Below are 18,419 nucleotides of genomic sequence, written 5' to 3'. Positions count from 1 at the left end.
TTTTACAAAACTACATTTTGTCAATAAGAGTTGATTTCTCAATTTTTAGTTAGTAGCATATTTTATAGTGAACGGTTTTAAATACTGTCCACTTTACTTCATGTAGATTAGTTCTACAAGTTAAAAATTGGGTAAAATACTCCATGCTTATCCTTGTTTCTCAGCTAAATCATGCCATAAAAAGTTATCATCATCACAGAAGTACCCTATTGTCAAAATTCCCCACTCATCAGAAATTATTTAGTGCAAGCAGTTTTTCCATAACTTCTTATCCTTGAGAGATTACCTTAAATGTGTATTTCTAATCTCTTCCAGAATTGATCTAGTATGTTTTGTCAATGTAGAATGTGAGAAGCCGTGCTCTCAGAATTCTGCTGGCTTAAGACAATGTGGAACTTCAACAAAGTGGTTTATTCTTGTTGTTTACTGAGTGCAAATAACAAACAGATTTAAAAATACAGAGGAAACAAGGGGATTACTGAAATTTTCCACAACGTATGCACCCAATCTCATGACTTCGCTCTCTCTCTTGCTTTGGCAGCAAGAACAATTATAAAGTAAAAATAATAATTAAATTTAAAGCTTATGCAGTGTTCTCCGTATGGCAGGCATTGTTCAAGTCCTCTACATTTATTAACTCATTTAATCTTCTAAATAACCACGAGTTAGGTACAATAAACAGCACTTTATTGATGTGAAAATTAAGCCTTAGAGAGGTTATGTAAAACCCAAATTTCCAATCTAGACAATCTGTAAGTAGAGACTATCTCTTAATGGCTATGTTATACTTCATAGACAAATAAGAAAGAAAAATAGCCAGCTGATTCATTTTCCAGGGATGACAGCTCCCTCTCATTCTCTTTCCTCTTTTCCTTTATGCTCTCAGTCTCTTCTAACCAAGCTTCTTCCTCTTTCCACTCCAGCCAACTTCCTCTAGCTCCTTTCCTTCTCATATCTTCCAAACTCCTTCCAGGATGCTTTATAATTTTGTGAAATAAGATTTCCCCCTTCTTTTAGGACTTCTCTAATATATATCTTCAAACAGATCTTAAACTGCTAAAGAAAATTTCTCCTTATTTCCCTCCCTCTTTCTCTCCCCCCCCTTTTCACCCCTGCAATACAAATAAATATAGGTAAAATCCAATAAAAAGATAGAAATACATCCTTGGTTAACCCAAAATAAGAAGGAAATAAGGAACAGAAAAAAATAATAATTTGTGTTACAAACAAAATTTAAAATGATAGACAAAAGCAATATCAATGTCCACAATAAATGTAAATGGGCTAAAGATTCCACTTAAAAGGCGGATATTGTCACATCAGCTCAAAAACACCAAAACAAACTATATGTTATTTATAAAAGTTACATTTTAAATAGACACAACCAGGTTGGAAGTAGAGGTAGAAAATGGTATACTAAGAGTGAAAAGCTTGTGTGGCTCTATTAATATCTAAAAATAACATTCAAAACAAAATTACCTGAGATAAGAAAGATATTTTCATAATAAAGGATAAATTTATCAAGAAGATAATACAATCCTAAATGTGTATACATCTGATAGCAAGGCATTAAATTACATGAAGCACGAACTGACATAACAAAAGGGAAAACTATACAAATCCATGATCATAGTTGAAGACTTTAATACTCCTTTGTTAATAAATGATAAAGTAGATAAAAAAAGATATAGAAGATTTGAACATTATCAACCAATTTGCCCTAGCAATAACTAACAGAAAATACATGTATACATGTATTAATCATCAACAGAAAATATATCCTGGATCATAAAACATGTCTTAATAAATTTTAAAGGATTAGAATCTTATAGAATATATTCTTTGACCAAAACAGAAGAAAATTAAAACTCAGTAATAATATATCAAGAAAACCCCCAAGTATTTTTAATAAGCAATATACAAGTAAAATGGCCCATAGCTCAAAGAAGAAATCACAAGGAAGATTAAAAAACCTTAACTGAATAATAAAAACAATCAGAATTTGTGGAATTAAGCTAAGCAATTCTTAGGGCAAAATTCACCAGGCTTTCATGATAAAAACCTTTTGCAATTAAGAATAGAAGTGAACATCCTCGATTTGATAAAAAAGCATTTTAAAAAAACCTACAGTTAACATTATATTAATGATAAAATATTGAAGATGATATCTGCTCTCTTCACTTATATTCAACATTTTTAGGCCCTAATCAATGCAATGGGGCAAAAAAATACAATTTGAAGAGATAAGTATTTCTTTAATTTGCAGAAAACAAAGTTGTTTATGTGTAAAATCCTAAGAAATCAGCAGAATAATAAATTTGACAAGTTCTCAGATAGAAGATCTGATTTTAAGTTACTATAAAACTACAGTAATCAGGAGAGTGACATAAGGAGAGTCAAATACATTAATGAAATAGGAAAGTTTGGAAACAGACCCATCCTTATACGATCAGTTGATATTTGACAAAGGCACCAAAGTAATTCAAAGGAGAAAGAACAATGTTTGCAATAAATGGTATTGAAACCATTGTATATGTACAAAACAAACAAACAACTCCTTTCTAATTTAAGAGGACTGAGAGGACTAAACATGAAAGCTAAAATACATCAAAAAAAATCTTTCTAATAGTGGAAGCAGGCAAAAATTCCTTTCAGAAAATGATGACGATGATGACAACGAGCAAAAAGAATTTTACAAAAACAATTAACTCTAACATTTTTTCAGTTGATTGATTTATGTCTACATACACCTGAGTTTCTGTTATTCTCTGGAAATGGAATTTCCAGAAATTCCTGGAATTTCCTTTATGTTTGATTTATAGAAACTTGTAGAATCAAATGCTGACTGGGACTTTCTGTATTGTCTAGGAATTATAGTTAAATACCAAAGCTAAGAAAAAAGTCTTTAAGTACCCAATTCGAAGGTCAGAGAGTTAGGGAGAGCCATTCCTTTGGAGGACATACTCTTCTTCTGCCCAAGTCAATACCCCAGGAACGCTGGGAAAACTGAAAAAGGAGTGAGCTATATGAAGGCCAAATGAGCAAGACTCTAAGAGTCACTCATAAAGAACACAGACTCCCGTAAGGAAGGGCACCAGCATGTTAGTCCCTGGCTGAACAGTGGGTTTCATTCTGTGAAACCCCAGAGTGGAACATTGACAGGCAGTTCTTAAAAGAGTAATGTGAGAGGGCGCCTGGGTGGCTCAGTCGTTAAGCGTCTGCCTTCAGCTCAGGTCATGATCCCAGGGTCCTGGGATCAAGCCCCGCATCGGGCTCCCTGCTCTGCGGGAAGCCTGCTTCCCTCTCTCCCACTTTCCCTGCTTGTGTTCCCTCTCTCGCTGTCTCTCTCTCTGTCAAATAAATAAATAAAAATTAAAAAAAAAAGAGTAATGTGAGAAATTAGGAGGATAGGACATCATTCTTCTCAGATCTTCCAACCCCACAATGGAAAATAGGGGGATACTTTACATATGTCCCTAGAAGTTGGGAGATGAACTGAATGTAAAAATTCTTACCTATTTCTTGCCTAGGTCTATTGGCTAGCCATTTCCAACTAAGTTTGAAAGGACTATAGTGTAGCCTAAGATAAAAATAGAGCAAATTGCATACCATTTCAGCACTTTGTGGCCCTCAGAGGGAACAAGAAAGTACCACATTGATTTCAATGGAACTACTTGAAAAGACACTTGTTAAAGTGTCTCCTAAGGGAGAGAAGGATGAGGTGCAAGACCACATTCCCTCCTTTTCTCTAAGTAGCAACACTATGGGAGGAGAGAAGCATTAAATTAAGCTTGAGGTATTTTTTAATGAAATATTTCAAAATAAAGAGAACTGAGTATTAATTACTGTATGGGGTTGTTTTGTAACCAAAACTACTGAGAAAAATTTAAATGGAGCCAAGCTTTTCTGTGTCCAGTATGCAGACAGAAACAGGAGAAAATGTAAACCATTTCATATTCACACCCCAATGAGTGCATTCCTTAATAAACCTGTTATACATTTCATTGTCATTTCATGGTAAAATACATATGATCTAAAGTCACACTGCAGTAAACTAAATTTGATATTATTTTTTAAAAGATTTATATATTTAGGGGCACCTGGGTGGCTCAGATGGTTAAGCATCTGCCTTCAGCTTAGGTCATGATCCCAGGGTCCTGGTATTGAGTCTCAGCAGGGAGTCTGCTTTTCCCTCTCCCCCTGCCCCTCCCCACCACTTGTGTACACTCTCTTTCTCTCTCTCAAATAGATAATAAAATCTTTTTTAAAAAAGATTTATGTATTTATTCGAGAGAGAGTGCAGGCGTGTGCATAAGCATGAGGTGGAGGTACAGTAGAGGAAGAGGAAGAGAAAGTCTTAAGCAGACCCCATGCTGAGCACAGAGCCCAATGCAGGACTGTATCTCATGACCCTGAGATCATGACTTGAGCTGAAACCAAGAGTCAGAGACTTAACTGACTGCGTCACCCAGATGCCCCCCGATGTTATTCGAATTAGGGGTTAGAACTATAGGCTTACACTCTTATATATTAAACGGGGGTTTCCTCAGACCATCATTGTGCCATCAATGTGAGTAATATAAGTAATTATTTTTCTGGGGAGACATTTTGACATGGCAGATTCTAGGAGTTGAAAAATTTAGAGATGGTGGCCTCTATTCATGTGTGTATCTCTGTAAAACTATGAAAGTAACTTTAAAAAGATATTCATTCTCAATAATTATATTTGAGTTTGCCATAAGGAATAATTTAGTTCCATGAAGGTTGGCTTTTTTGATCATTTTCAAATGGAATCTTTTATTTAAACTAAAAATCAATCAAACTCATCATAAATATTGAGATTGATTTTTGAGGCCACAAACCTAACTAGCAATCCTACTACAGTTTTTGAAGAGTTGAAATGTACTTTGCATTTCCATATATAAATGTCTTGTGTGTAGAGAACTAAAATCATACTCAAAAAGGGAAAACTTCAATATTTTATCTATTGTATGATGAATTTTACAATTAAATCTAAAGTTTAAAAAGCTTCCCAAACTGTAAGTGTTATGGACACACTTTAAAAAGTAAGCTAGATCAGACACTGGGGGGAGATAAGTGAACTTTTCAACTGCAAATAAAAAGTTGATTTTTCCAGGTTCATTGTCAAGCATGAAATGATCAACAGCAGCAAATGAGCAGATGAGCCTATGTTTTACATACATGGATAAAAATCAGGAGACCTAGATTGTGTCTGTTTCTGTATGACTAACAAAATGCACTTACGAAATCATATTAACTAAATCTTCCTGGTGACCTACCTCCAAAAGTTTGTTTCTTTAATGGACAGACTTAAATGCACCTTCTTCTCAGGACTCTCATCAGTATTTGTGGAGAAGCTCTGACCAGAAATTATCTCTTCTAAATGGTGCTATAATTGCTCTTCTGTAGCATGTGTTAACATAATTGATATCTAGGGCGCCTGGGTGGCTCAGTTGGTTAGCGACTGCCTTCAGCTCAGGTCATGATCCTGGAGTCCCTGGATCGAGTCCCGCATCGGGCTCCCTGCTCGGCAGGGAGTCTGCTTCTCCCTCTGACCCTCCCCACTCTCATGTGCTCTCTCTCTCTCTCATTCTCTCTCTCAAATAAATAAAATCTTAAAAAAAAACATAATTGATATCTAGGGGAAGCCAAAATTGGACGAAAACTTAAAAAAAAAATCAAGTCAGTCATCTGGATCATGTTAATGTCATGAGGACATAAATTGAGGTCTACTTTGGTGAGAGAACAAAGTCCAACCTAGCTCTAGAGTAAGGAACTATGTAATTATTATTTTTGAAGAATGAACATTTTCATATACATACTTAGATTAAAAATGGCTCCCCTCATGCAGTTCCTATATTATTTGTCTCCCCACTCTCTTTCCTGTCTGTTACAGTATATTAGGAGTTTTCACGCCACAGTCCATCCCATAACTGCAGTCTTGAGCCTTCTACTTAACACATGGGAGGAAAGGCATGCATCACTGTACCTTGAGCTAATAGGACAACTGGGTTTGGTCCAACTATAACGTTTTGAAACCATAACAAGGACAAGAAAGAATTCCTTATCAGGAGGGGTAATCTACCTGAAATCACTGTTTTTTACTTGGTCTCATTTTTTTTTTAAGATTTTATTTATTTATTTGAGAGAGATTGAGAGATAGACAGCACGAGAGGGAAGAGGGTCAGAGGGAGAAGCAGACTCCCTGCCGAGCAGGGACCCCGATGTGAGACTCAATCCCGGGACTCCAGGATCATGACCTGAGCCGAAGGCAGTAGCTTAACCAACTGAGCCACCCAGGCGCCCTTGGTCTCATTTTCTATATAAACACTCAGAATAAAAAAAGAAAGGGGCCCCTTTTAATTCCAAATCCAAACTTTTCCAAGAGGGTGCCTCAATAAAAATTTTTGAATTTTATGCCCTATTAGGAGAGTACACTTACTTGCTGGCTTTGAAAAATAATTTCCCTTTATCAGATAAGGCTGTGAAATAACCAGTCTCAGGAGAAAAAAAGGCTGGAACTAGAAAAGGAAGAAGTAGGCATCTTCCTGGTCATTTAGGTCAGCAGAATTGATCCTGGCGATCAAAGAGTTGATGGATGTCCTCTCAAGAGCACCCTCACATCTTAATGAAACATGCAATCTAACATACACCCTACACACCAGCAATGCCAGGCTAATGACCTATATTTAGGAGTACTTCAAGCATTAGGTGAATTTTAATCATGGTTATTATTCATATCTTTGTATAACTTAATATTTGCTCCTCAAAATACTGGAGGTTTTTAAGTTTTTCTGTGTGGGTTTATAGATTGTTTCCTCAATGATATTTTCTTCCCCTTTCTATACCTCAGCAGAGTTCTAAGAAAATAGTAGATCCATGTTGGTTTTGAAATGGAATTTCTACGTTTGAAACGGAACGTAGTACATAGTGAGGTTTCGAGTTAAAATATTTTAATAGTTCAGTCATCAGTCATGGTATAGCAATTGTCCAAAGACAGGAGATCAACAAATATAAAGCATTGCCATTTTTTTCTTCTTTCTTTACCACCTTGCTCTAATAATTAGCATTCATGGTTCATTTTTAAGTACTACAGGATAGCATCACCCAGATTAACAGTTTTGGAATCCTGAGCCACAATATTAATTGTCATGTGGTTTGGAGAGTAAAGAATGGCTCCACTGACTAAAATCTGTAAAAGCTTAGATTTCTACCAAAAATTCTTATAGATTGTATTAAAAATCTATCAGGGGAAAACCACTAGTCAGAAAGTTTTATTCTTTTTAGAGCTAAATCAGAAAAATTAGCTAAATGATGTGATATCAGAATAGTAGTTATGTGAAGAAAAATTCAGCAGAAACACAGTGCTCTCTCTCATTATCTCTGTCTCTCTAATAAATAAAATCTAAAAAGAAAAAATTAAAAAAAACACACACCTTAAAGTTTGTACATTTTTTTCTAGTAACTTTTCCACAAAGAAAATGTCACTTAACTTTCCCAAAATACACTGGAAGAAAGGAGAAATATCACGGGAAACCAAAGTCTGCTTGTTTATTAATCAGGCTTTATATTTTTGTTTGTTTGTTTTGCATAAATTTGCTAATCTCTATCATGATGGATGTTACCAAACCTGGTGAGTCATCATAACAAAGTGAGCTAGGCTTAGGAATCAAAGGCACAGTTTAAAGGATAAACCACATTCTGAAAATAACTTCTTTTAAAGGTGGTTTACTTAAGAAAAGCAATGTTAATCTATTTTTCTTTTTGCAAGAAGATGGGAAAAGAGCTTCAATTTCAATGAGTATCTACTTCAACAGAAAAAGTCCTGTACTGAGGTCTGGTTTAAAATATAAATGAAAATATTGTAAGGATATCCATAACAAACCTATTTTATTAGCAGACCAGCAGCTAAGAAAGAAACACTTATCACACTCCTGCTAACATATTATTTTGAAATTTGTTTGAGTGTTTTTTTTCCTTCGCATAGAATAATACGTAGTAATTAAAGCCAGCAAGTCTCTGATTAGTATGAAAATGTTACTCTGTTATTAAATTAAGAGAAATAATGTCTTCTGTGCACATAGCAGGCTAAAACCTGAAGGATCCTCAAGAGGTTGTTTGTGTAGGATAAGGACTTCATCAGTAGGACGATGAGGGAAAGGATGCTAAGAACAGTGGACCTTTCAAAATGGCAAGGACAGTTTGCTTACTTGGGAAACTGGCAGGGCACAGTCACACAGAAAAAAAAATTGGCAGATCTGGCAATAACAGCCATAAGACTCAGTATTTGCCTGGTGAGGAAGTTACTCAACACCTTTCTTAAACTACTTTATTTAATAATTAAGCTAAATACAACCACTCAATTGCTGACCAAAGTTTCCAGCCATTCTCTCAGCCTCTCCTATTGCCATATTATTTATTCCTGCTGGCCTTCTGAAACCAGTTAGGAACTAAAATATCCAGTGGTCTTGAATAACCACTGTGTGTCTGTTGAATCTGATGGTCTGTCCTTTGATCATATACTGATAACCTTTCATATATTCATAAAGCAAATACGTAAGAGCAAGCCACTAGGTTAGAAAGAATGACAATTAAGTCATTCCCCCTGGGCATTTTCATAGCATCATTTACCTTTCCTTGCAGCCCATTTAATAGTTAAAATTTTACATGTATTTGTATCATTCTTTACTAAGTAATGGCTATATACCAATTGCATAGCATAGTATCTGATTTATTATGGGCACACTATAAAGTGTTCAATAAATGAACAAATGGATAATCAAGTAGATTATTTTTAGTGCAGAATGCTCTTCTACTAGATCTTAAGGCTTACAAAATTTGGATATGTTCACTTCATCAAAAAATATAAAATTTCACTAGCCCAGGACATACTGGGAATCCCTGGACACCTTAGGCTTTCATTTTTCTTTGCATTGTCCTTGACCTAGAAGTTTGCTAAGCAAATTGATTTTATGAGCAAGTTTCCAGGAAATGTAAACAGTATTTCACAGAATGTTCAACTTATTAAGGTCAAAATCTTTTCAAATTACTTAGAAGGCAACAAATTGAATTTAAATGTTATGCTATTCATTACACTTTAATCTAATTCATAAATCTGTAGCTTATTTCCAGATAACCCTTCCATAGTATTTGCCTCTAGATTTTTTCAGGGTAAAGAGCCACAAAGTTGCATTTCAAGAACCACCTTTCACTGAATTCAGATGGCCTTTTCTTCAGTTGGTCTGGGGAAAGTTTTAATGTGTTATTTATTTAGATATGTGAAAATAACTCTCAAAAGGAAGAGTGAAAAGAACAAACAATCCTGGTGGCTGATATATACAATCTGGGCCAAATGGATCCAAGGCCTACATTTTGGGTCTCTATAAAGGACCACATTAAAAATGAACCTAGACTTGGAATGAACTGATCAAGAAATTGTTCTATATAGATCAGAGGTCTATTATTCTAAGTGTGTGTGGCCCATCATCTGGAAGCTTTATAGAAATTTATGGGTGCTGTCCCAGATCTCCACATTCAGAAGCTCTGTGATAGGCTTGGGAATCTGTTTTTGAACAAGGCTTCTAAGTGCTAGACTTTAAAAACCGCTAGACTTGGGTGCCTGGGTGGCTCAGTTGTTAAGCGTCTGCCTTCAGCTCAGGTCATGATCCCAGGGTCCTGGGATCGAGCCCCACATCGGGTTTCCTGCTCAGCGGGAAGGCTGCTTCTCCCTCTCCTTTTGCTGCTCCCCCTGCTTGTGTTTCTGCTCTCGCTGTCTCTCTGTCAAATAAATAAAAAGTCTTTAAAATAAATAAATAAATAAAATAAAAACTGCTAAAGTATTGGTCACCAAAGTGGTGTGTCAGTGGTGTGTCATTACTTGAGGGATATGTACCAACAAACACTAGAATTTGTTATTATATATATATTATATACATATATAGTATCGGTTTCCAGTCTATTTTTATGAATTTTTTTACAGTATTTTATATAGAAGTACATGTATGGAGCATAAAAATGAATGTCCATTATAGGATGCCAAATGTTTTCAGTTGTGAAGTAGGCAATCAAAAAAGTTTGGAAACCCTAGGTCCAGAGAACAGTATTTTTTAATAAAATTCCTTGTGTCTGCATACATACTTTTAAGTGGGCTCTATTCCCAGACAAAAAGAAGGAAGAGGAGGAAGAAGAAAAAAAAAAAAAATACAAGAAAGTAGCAAGAGTTTAGCATGGGTGATTAGGATTTTGTAGCTTTGTCTTTAAAATGAAAACTATTCAAGGAGTAGACCTTAAGCACATTCTTCTGGGGTAGGTGTCAGAAAGGCTTTAAAAGGCATGCAGCTAAGAAAATACCTATTATCAACCTAAATGGAGTCAGGTGGTTTTAGAGCAAATAGAGACTTAGGCACTTTGGGGAAACAAACAAATGAGGAAGTAAACAAGGGTTTAGGTTCTGCCTAGTGTCTAGGAACAATTAATTTGGTTGTTGCAGGGGCATTTGACCAATTTAAAGTAGGTGGAGCAAGCCTTCCAGCATCAGATTTAGCAGTTTAGGATAAAGTCCCTGGTAACAAAGAATCCCATTCCCAGTTAACTGGGTGAAATTGACTTCAGCTGTTGGCATGTAGCTAGAGTAGGACTTGGTTTGAAGCCTAGGGAAATGTCTTGAGAGCCTACAGAGTATGATCTTCCCTTTGTTATTTTTTCCCCCTGTCTTGTGTTGTATTCTGCCTTTGATTTAAGAAAAAAATAAATAAATAAAAGGGCACCGTAATTGAATTAAGAACAGTGAATCCCAAACTGCACAGTTCTTCACGTGAGACCAAAGGAAGATTTGGTTTTCATCTTAGAGTAACCAGATGCCTCACTTTTAAGATTCCCCTGACTTAACACACACATACCCTCACCCAATCTTAAAAAACAAAACAAAACAAAATCTATATAACAAATTCGAAGAGCAGGGAGTGGGTAGAAACAACAAATGCTTCCCTTTTCCGAGTGTGGGAACAGAAATGTTCCCTTCTCTGGTCTAAATGTAAGTTTGCTTGCATTGATTTGTGGTAGAGCAGGAAGGAAGTCAGAATGCTAAAAAAAGTGCAGAAAGACAAAGACATAGGTAAAATTTGGATGGGTTTTATATATATCCATTTCTATTATTTTGTAAAGCTGAGGGAAAAAAATTCTGCCAGTCATTAGGATGTTGAGAAAAATACGAACATTTTATATCAAATGAACATTTGACTCCCTTTCTGCAGGTTTTAAGATGGCACTATTCACATGGGTCTTGTCTTCTCTATAGTGTGAGATTTGGGGGTGATTATTTACAACAGAGACCTTAGGTCTCATGAATGCTTATCCAAGTGCGGTATTACAACCATTATTTTATCTTTTGCAGTTCATTGTGCTTATATCAAGATTATGTAATAGTGAAACAAAAAAACAAGCCTTCTTGACTAGCAAGGTGTCCCTGACTATGCATTATTTGACCACCTTATCACTTATCGCAAGTTGATCTTAAAAGTTCCAAATAAGTCACTCCCAAAAGATGAGTTATTTTTTAAAAATGAGCCTTCCTATCTTTCATCCCCTCCCTTTGCCATCAGCCAAGACAATAAACACAAGCCTCCAGCAGCAAGAAAACTTTTTGTAAATCTCCAAGAATGACCCCCCCCCCAAAAAAAGACCCTGAAATGTTCCCAGAATTCTAAAGAAACAGAAGCAGACAATACACAAAATATTCCTCCCCTTTCTCTTTGTACTCAGTTTTTTTCCAGTAAGCGTGCTGCAAACCAGGGGCGTCACACATTTATTAGCGACTGCTGAAAACTTATCTTGAAGGCACAGCTGATCTCTGGTGGTTGTGTGTGTTTTCTGGATCAAAGTTTCACGGTATGAAATCAGATGAAATAGATTTATGAGGTTTTTGACCCAGATATTCCATTCTAAGTTTTGCCAAGACATTATCTGCTTGGATCCTTTACAAATTTGCTTAAGTTAATAAACTGAGGTTAAGTGCAGACTTGACACTGACACACGCTATTGTATTCTGTCAAAATGTCACATGTGGAGCTGAGCTCTGTGTGTTTTCTATATATAAGTTCATTTGTTAGTTTTCTGAGATCAAGCTTATTCAGTTTGAGGTAGAACGGAGTACTTGCCATTATCCAGTGAATTTCATCTGATAGACTAAATTTCACAACCAAGATTCACGCATAAGCACTGATAATCCAAACTGTCAATGATCAGCCACTTTAGAAGAATGTTCCAATTTTAAATCCCTTTGACAAAAGCTATCATTAAGATTCAAACTTCAAGATTTTTAAATGGAGTGACTTTTCATGCACTGAAGTTTCCAACCGTTGCTAAAAAATTCCAATAGTAGCTTCAGCCATGCATCCTTCATAGTGTTTACCACTAAAAACTATTCCATATTATCACTCAGGTTCTTCCAATGGGACGTGTATAGTCTATTCTTTTAGTGGAATAATTGTTTTTTTGTCTCAGGCATTTTATGTGAGAGTAGATAGTAACTTTGCATATGATGGTGAAATGTTTAGTTTGCAACATATCATGTTCATATAGTACAATGCTTAGATATGATTTAAATTCAACCTTAATTCTCCAAACTTCATAAAATCCTTAAATCTTAAGTATTATTATTAGTCTGCTTATACTGATACAACATTTGGGCAAGATATTTGGTATATGTTTTTAATAAACTGTGACAGAGCAAAATTTCCATAAGCCATGTACAGGCAGAAGATTGCAAATCTTCAATTTGGTGACTATAAAAAAATAATAAACTCTTGTTATATAAAGAACATAAAACTGAGCAAAGACTGAATTGTAGATTAGCACTCTACTCATGAAGACTGTTATCAGCACTGAAGGGGCTTTGGGTAAACCGCTTCCTCTCTTCCCTGTCTTTATAAAACAGATTAATTAGTTACTTGCTTACTTTCCACTTCACGTTGTGATGTATAAATCTGGCCTAATGGTGTCATGTCTTGTGAATATGAATGTAGATGAAAAAGTTAACAGGGAAAAAAAAAATCAGCCCTTCTTCCCATTCCAAGGTTTGCCTTTAACTGGCTGTGGCTTATACAGCCCAGCCCCACTGAGAATCCTACTTCCTCTAGATGGCTCAGGCAAATTTTAGATATTTTTAGATAATTAACATAGGCTTATTTTGGAAAAATTAAAAAACACACATCCACATAAATAAATAGGACATGAACTTCATCAACAAACAAAGAATTTCGTATTCTTTATTGGCATATATCATTTCAGAATTTTTCTGTCATTTAACATTTAAAAATAGTTGCAAATTTTCCCATTGTATAGATGTATCAAAACTGCACTAATCCCCTATTTTAACATTTAGGTTATTTGCAGTTTTTACTATTAAAAATCAACATGCCAAGAATAAATTTGGGGCCCCTGGGTGGCTCAGTCATTAAGTGTCTGCCTTAGGCTCAGGTCATGATCCCAGGGTCCTGGGATCAAGCCCCGCATTGGGCTCCCTGCTCAGTGGGAAGTCTGCTCCTCCCTCTCCCACTCCTCCTGCTTGTGTTCCCTCTCTCGCTGTCTCTCCCTGTCAAATAAATAAATAAAATCTTTAAAAAAAAAAAAAGAATAAATTTATGAGATAACTGTTGTGGACATTCTTAATTTCTAATTAAGATAAATTCAACAGAATGGAAGTGCTTGCTTTAGCATACTGTAATTTTCTTCCAAAAAGCTTAAAACAATTTACCCTAACAGTGGTGTCTAGGAGTGTCTATTTGCCTGTCCCCTTGACAATGCTGGTTAATAGTATTAAAAAAAAAATCAAACAAACAAAAACACAACAAAAATAAATATTGTCTTAAGCCATTTCTTTCACTCAGAAGAAAATCATGTAAGAAATTTTTTAGGTTGGTTTGGCTTTAGCTAAAAAGAAAATTTCAGAATGAGACGTTCCCATAATCTGGGAGGAATTGGGAACATGGGGGGTCAAATCTAGGACAGGGAGAGAAAACATGGTCTCTGGGTTTAAATAGGAAGACTTCATGGAGTCAACACAAAGAGTTTTGACATCGCCAAGGGCAATGACCTTAGGACTGAGAATTGCTCTTTTCAACAACTACTACTGAGTAGCTGGAGAAAAGTTAGATTTTTCCACAAGCCCCCTCCCTGCAAATGTCAAATAAAGATAATGATAGCTAAATGAGAGGTGGCTGATTAGTTGATAAAGATTGGCATGTAAGCCAAATGTCTGCCATTATGTATCCCCAAGTCCATCATGTTTAGGGGGCACTCTTTACTCTTAAGATAGCAAGGCTTGTATTTCCATCCCATATAGTATAAAAAAAAAATCCCAAGGTTACCCCCATTTCTCTGAGGACTCTTAGGGGATTATAGTTCTCCTTCTCACCTACTTTTTTCATGATTATCAATTTGGCCTTTACCTCTGTGCCTGCAAATTCTGTCATAGCTCTGTGCCATTTTACCCCATTTATCGGTCCAAAATGACACAAAAATTAAGCTTTCACAGGAAGCTTAGTATAAAAGGAGAATTAAAGTATAATTCAATATACAAAACAGGCTAATAGTAATTATCACTGACCTAAATATTCATCCACTAACCTTAACCATTTTTTTTTTTCACTGAATGTGAACAGGTGATTTACTGAGGCAGACCCTGAGGGATCTGCAAGTTAGCAGAGATCTGGCAAAATGGCATTCTATCAGAGGTTGTTTCCAGCATGAGAGGCCACAGGATGGTGGTAGAGCCGATGACAGTAGCCATATTTGTAGGCAGTGGTAAAGATGAGAAAATGGGCAAGGAAAGCACCCAAAAATGTTGTGTGCCACACCAAGTATTTGGAATGCATCCCGGGTAGGATGGGAATTTACTGGAAGGTTTGCAGCAAGACAGGACATGATTAGATTCTTGCATTTAAAAAAAAAAATTTTTTTTTCCACTCTATAGGTAACATGGAAGATACAGGATCAAAATCTAGAGTATTCATAAGAAAGCTACTGCCAAAGCCCCAGGAATAAATAATAAAACCCTAAATTAGAACTGCAATAGTGGGGATGTGGAGAACATCTTGAGAGGTATTTGAGACCATGATGGGCCCTGATTCTGTAATAAAGAAATAATAAAGTATTATTAAAAAAGTTATTGTGTAAGATTTAGACTCAGCCCCTTCAGACATAGCTACCAATTTGTGAGTTCCTTTTATAAGACAGATTTTTGCATTTAAAAGCATTTATTTAGAAAAACAATCAAGAGAGTGGCCTTCTTCCTTAAATGTCTGTTGATTTGTATGATGAAGTCTGAGAGAATCAAAATAATTCCTTCTGGCTTTTTTTTTTTTTTTTTGCTAAGTTGTGCCCTTTAAACTGAATCCAGATCTAACAATTTCAGCCTATCATGTAAGAGGGAAAGCATAAAAGCATTTTGCCAAAGCCACCCAAACTATCCATCTTTTGGGCGATCTACCACTAAGCAGGCAAGAAAGAAAATCGGAGAGCAATGCTTTTAAGATGAGAGACAAGAAGCAGATCAAACATTTTGGGTTGAGGTTAGTGCTGTCAGCTCCTTTAAATACTTGACTTGCATTAGAAAGATCTGTAGTACAGACTAGAAGGCTGAATCGGGTTCTAAATTTGGAACCCTAGCAGGAAATTATATTATACTTCTGTGATTAATTTATGCAAAAGTGGAATCATACCGACTCAGAGCATGGGCTGGAAATGGAGTCCCTCGGTCTCTCAACTTAACATTAGTCTGCAGATTATCCGACCCCCTCCTCTGGTGAGTAAGTCTGTGGACATCACTAAGTCAGATGTCACCTTTACATAGACCTTGCCTAGGAACTGGTTTTTTTCTCCAGCTGGTATATGGTTTCCTGCCCTTTAATGTTTCCAAGGTGATGTTTCCAAATGGATGAGACACAGTTTCCTGAGCCTGAATGTGAACAAAATTGGAACTGCGTTAACTAGTCCTATGGGCTCTAGCTAGAAGCCTCAAACATTTAAAATCTTGATCTTGGCTCTTATTGTTTTAAATTAGCATCTGTGATTAGCAACCTGAGAACATTGTTGCATTTTGGCTGTCCTTTGAATCCCAGTGTAAATCTATCATTAGAGCTCACAGATTTCAGGCTTTTCATGCAGGGACGGGAACACACAAAAGCTTCTAACAACTACTGGAAAAGTGAAACAGTGGCTCCCAGCCATGGTTCTTTTGCATTTCTGCCATGGTAATGTGTTCCCCATTGATCTTGCAGTTCTTATACTCTGAGGGGTATTTGTAGTACTCCAGAAAGAAGAGCATCTTGCTCCTCAGCTCTTAGTTATCAGAGTTTTACATTACATACATGTACTTGGAGGACAATTTTCTATTTATGTAGCACACAAATATCTTAAGGAGTTGCTCAGAAATTTCTCTTTGCAAATCTTTTCCATTTTATATTCACTCTTTGTGTTTCTCCATTTCCCCAATATAGGGATTTTCTTTGAACCTGTGGAAAGGATTTTAGTATCTGATCTCTTGAAAAATACTAGAGTTTTACTGAAAAGGAACACTATAATTAAATTGCCATATAAACTTAGTTAGCTAAACCCCTCAATACTCTTTTGAAACAAGATGGTATTGTTATTATAACAGTTTTTATGGCTACATTAGCACATGCTACCACACATCTGGTATTTACCCAGACAGTCTGGAATCCAGTGACCTGCTCTGGTGCCTGAGACGCGAGGCAAGTCTGGGAATTGTGATGGTGGCAGTGGCAGCCATGTTCAAACCCCCTTTCTTCCCCTTTCTTTCACTTCCATTCCTCTCTCTTCTCTTCTCTTGCCAGATCCTTGAATATTCCATCCCAGCTGGGAAACTAGATAGTAAGGGTACTACTGAAAGTATTCAAGTAATTGCTTTCATTCTCCATCACTATTTTTGGAAAGCTTTCAGGGACCCCTGAGCTCTGCTTGACAGGTGCCAAACACATTCGTAGAATACTTCCTGATTGTTGCTGCTAGAGAAACATGGATTCCTTAAAACCTCGAAATTCTGTTTCTCGAGAGCCCAATTTAAGAAAGGTAAAACTAACAGATACTAACTCTGAGCCAGATCCTGTGTTAAGTAGGTGCTGAGAAGATACAATGAACAAGATACAGCTCCTCATCTTGACTTTCTTTGACAAACATATATACTATCTGTAGGGTGGTCTCTCAGATTTGTGAGACAGAAGCATAAAAGGACAAGTACCCACAGCCTAATGTGCCCACTCCGACTTCTAAGGAAGCAGCAGCATTGCTTGCTCATTAGAATAAATTATGGGAAAACAGAATTGGAGAAGGCAAGAAGACCCGAAATATCTGCATGAGGAGAAGCAAAGGGTCCTCTAAAGAGAGATAGATCTGGAAATGAGGGGGAGAGTAGGGTAAGGGGAGAGATTAACGAGAGCAGTTCAGGGAAACTTTGGGGACAGAGAATGTATCACCCTGAGGGAGACTGATGACTAAAAAGGCTTTTTAGGATCTGTTGCTGTGCATCATACAATATAATGTTCTGTCTGGCAAGTTTAAAGGGCCACACTAAAGATTTAAATTGTCTGCAATGGTAGGATTTTACTTCCTCTGAATACAATGCTGTGAAAAATGTCTCTTTTCCCCATTCCATGTGGTCTTGATTGGAAAATAAATCAAGATGCCTCGCCACACATTTCTTCTCACCACTACGACCAAGGTAGGTTCTACTGGTGACCAAGATGGCATTAATGTTTCCCTTCTTAGAGCATTTTCCTTATTAAGCTTGTAAATTGTAAATTCTTTCTCTAATGCTATGAGATGGAAATCAATTTTCAAGCTTCTTGCCAGTTTACAACCTGAGACTCTTTCTCAAGGTTCTGGAAGCCATCGGTTTGAAGGGTAATCATCAAGAAAGAGAGCACCCCCATGTCCCAGTCTCTGTGGTAGGGTGGGAGATTAACTTTGGTGGGAGCCTGTGTTCCAAGTTGTAAATTAGCTCCTGTCATGAAGATACGAGAAAGTTTTCTTTTGGGTAAAGCCAATTAGTAAATACAAACAGCCTGCAATCTACTCCTCACCCCACCTCTTAAAAACCTTACTCCCCTTTGTTTCAGCAGAGTTAAGTTCAGACTAAATTCTGGCCTCTCTCCCCTACTGCAATAGCCTCGAATAAAGTCCTCCTTGCCTGTTTCATTTTGCCCAGTGGAATTTTTACTGTGACATTGAGCTCATCAGACCCTTTGTTTCCTCTGGGAACTTAGATCCTGAACAAAATAATGCAAGGACACAAATCATGTAGAAATGAGATAACCCAATGGTAGCAATTTGATTATATGACCCTTTGGTTCTTTCTCCCTAGATCTCAGCACTTGCCCTCA

Source organism: Eumetopias jubatus, unplaced genomic scaffold, assembly GCF_037043125.1.
Source record: "Eumetopias jubatus isolate StellerSeaLion01/CBP00866 unplaced genomic scaffold, mEumJub1_p1.0 scaffold_4, whole genome shotgun sequence".
Classification (NCBI taxonomy): Eukaryota; Metazoa; Chordata; class Mammalia; order Carnivora; family Otariidae; genus Eumetopias; species Eumetopias jubatus.
The sequence above is the reverse complement of the archived record's forward strand: the minus strand, read 5'-3'. Positions refer to the sequence as shown.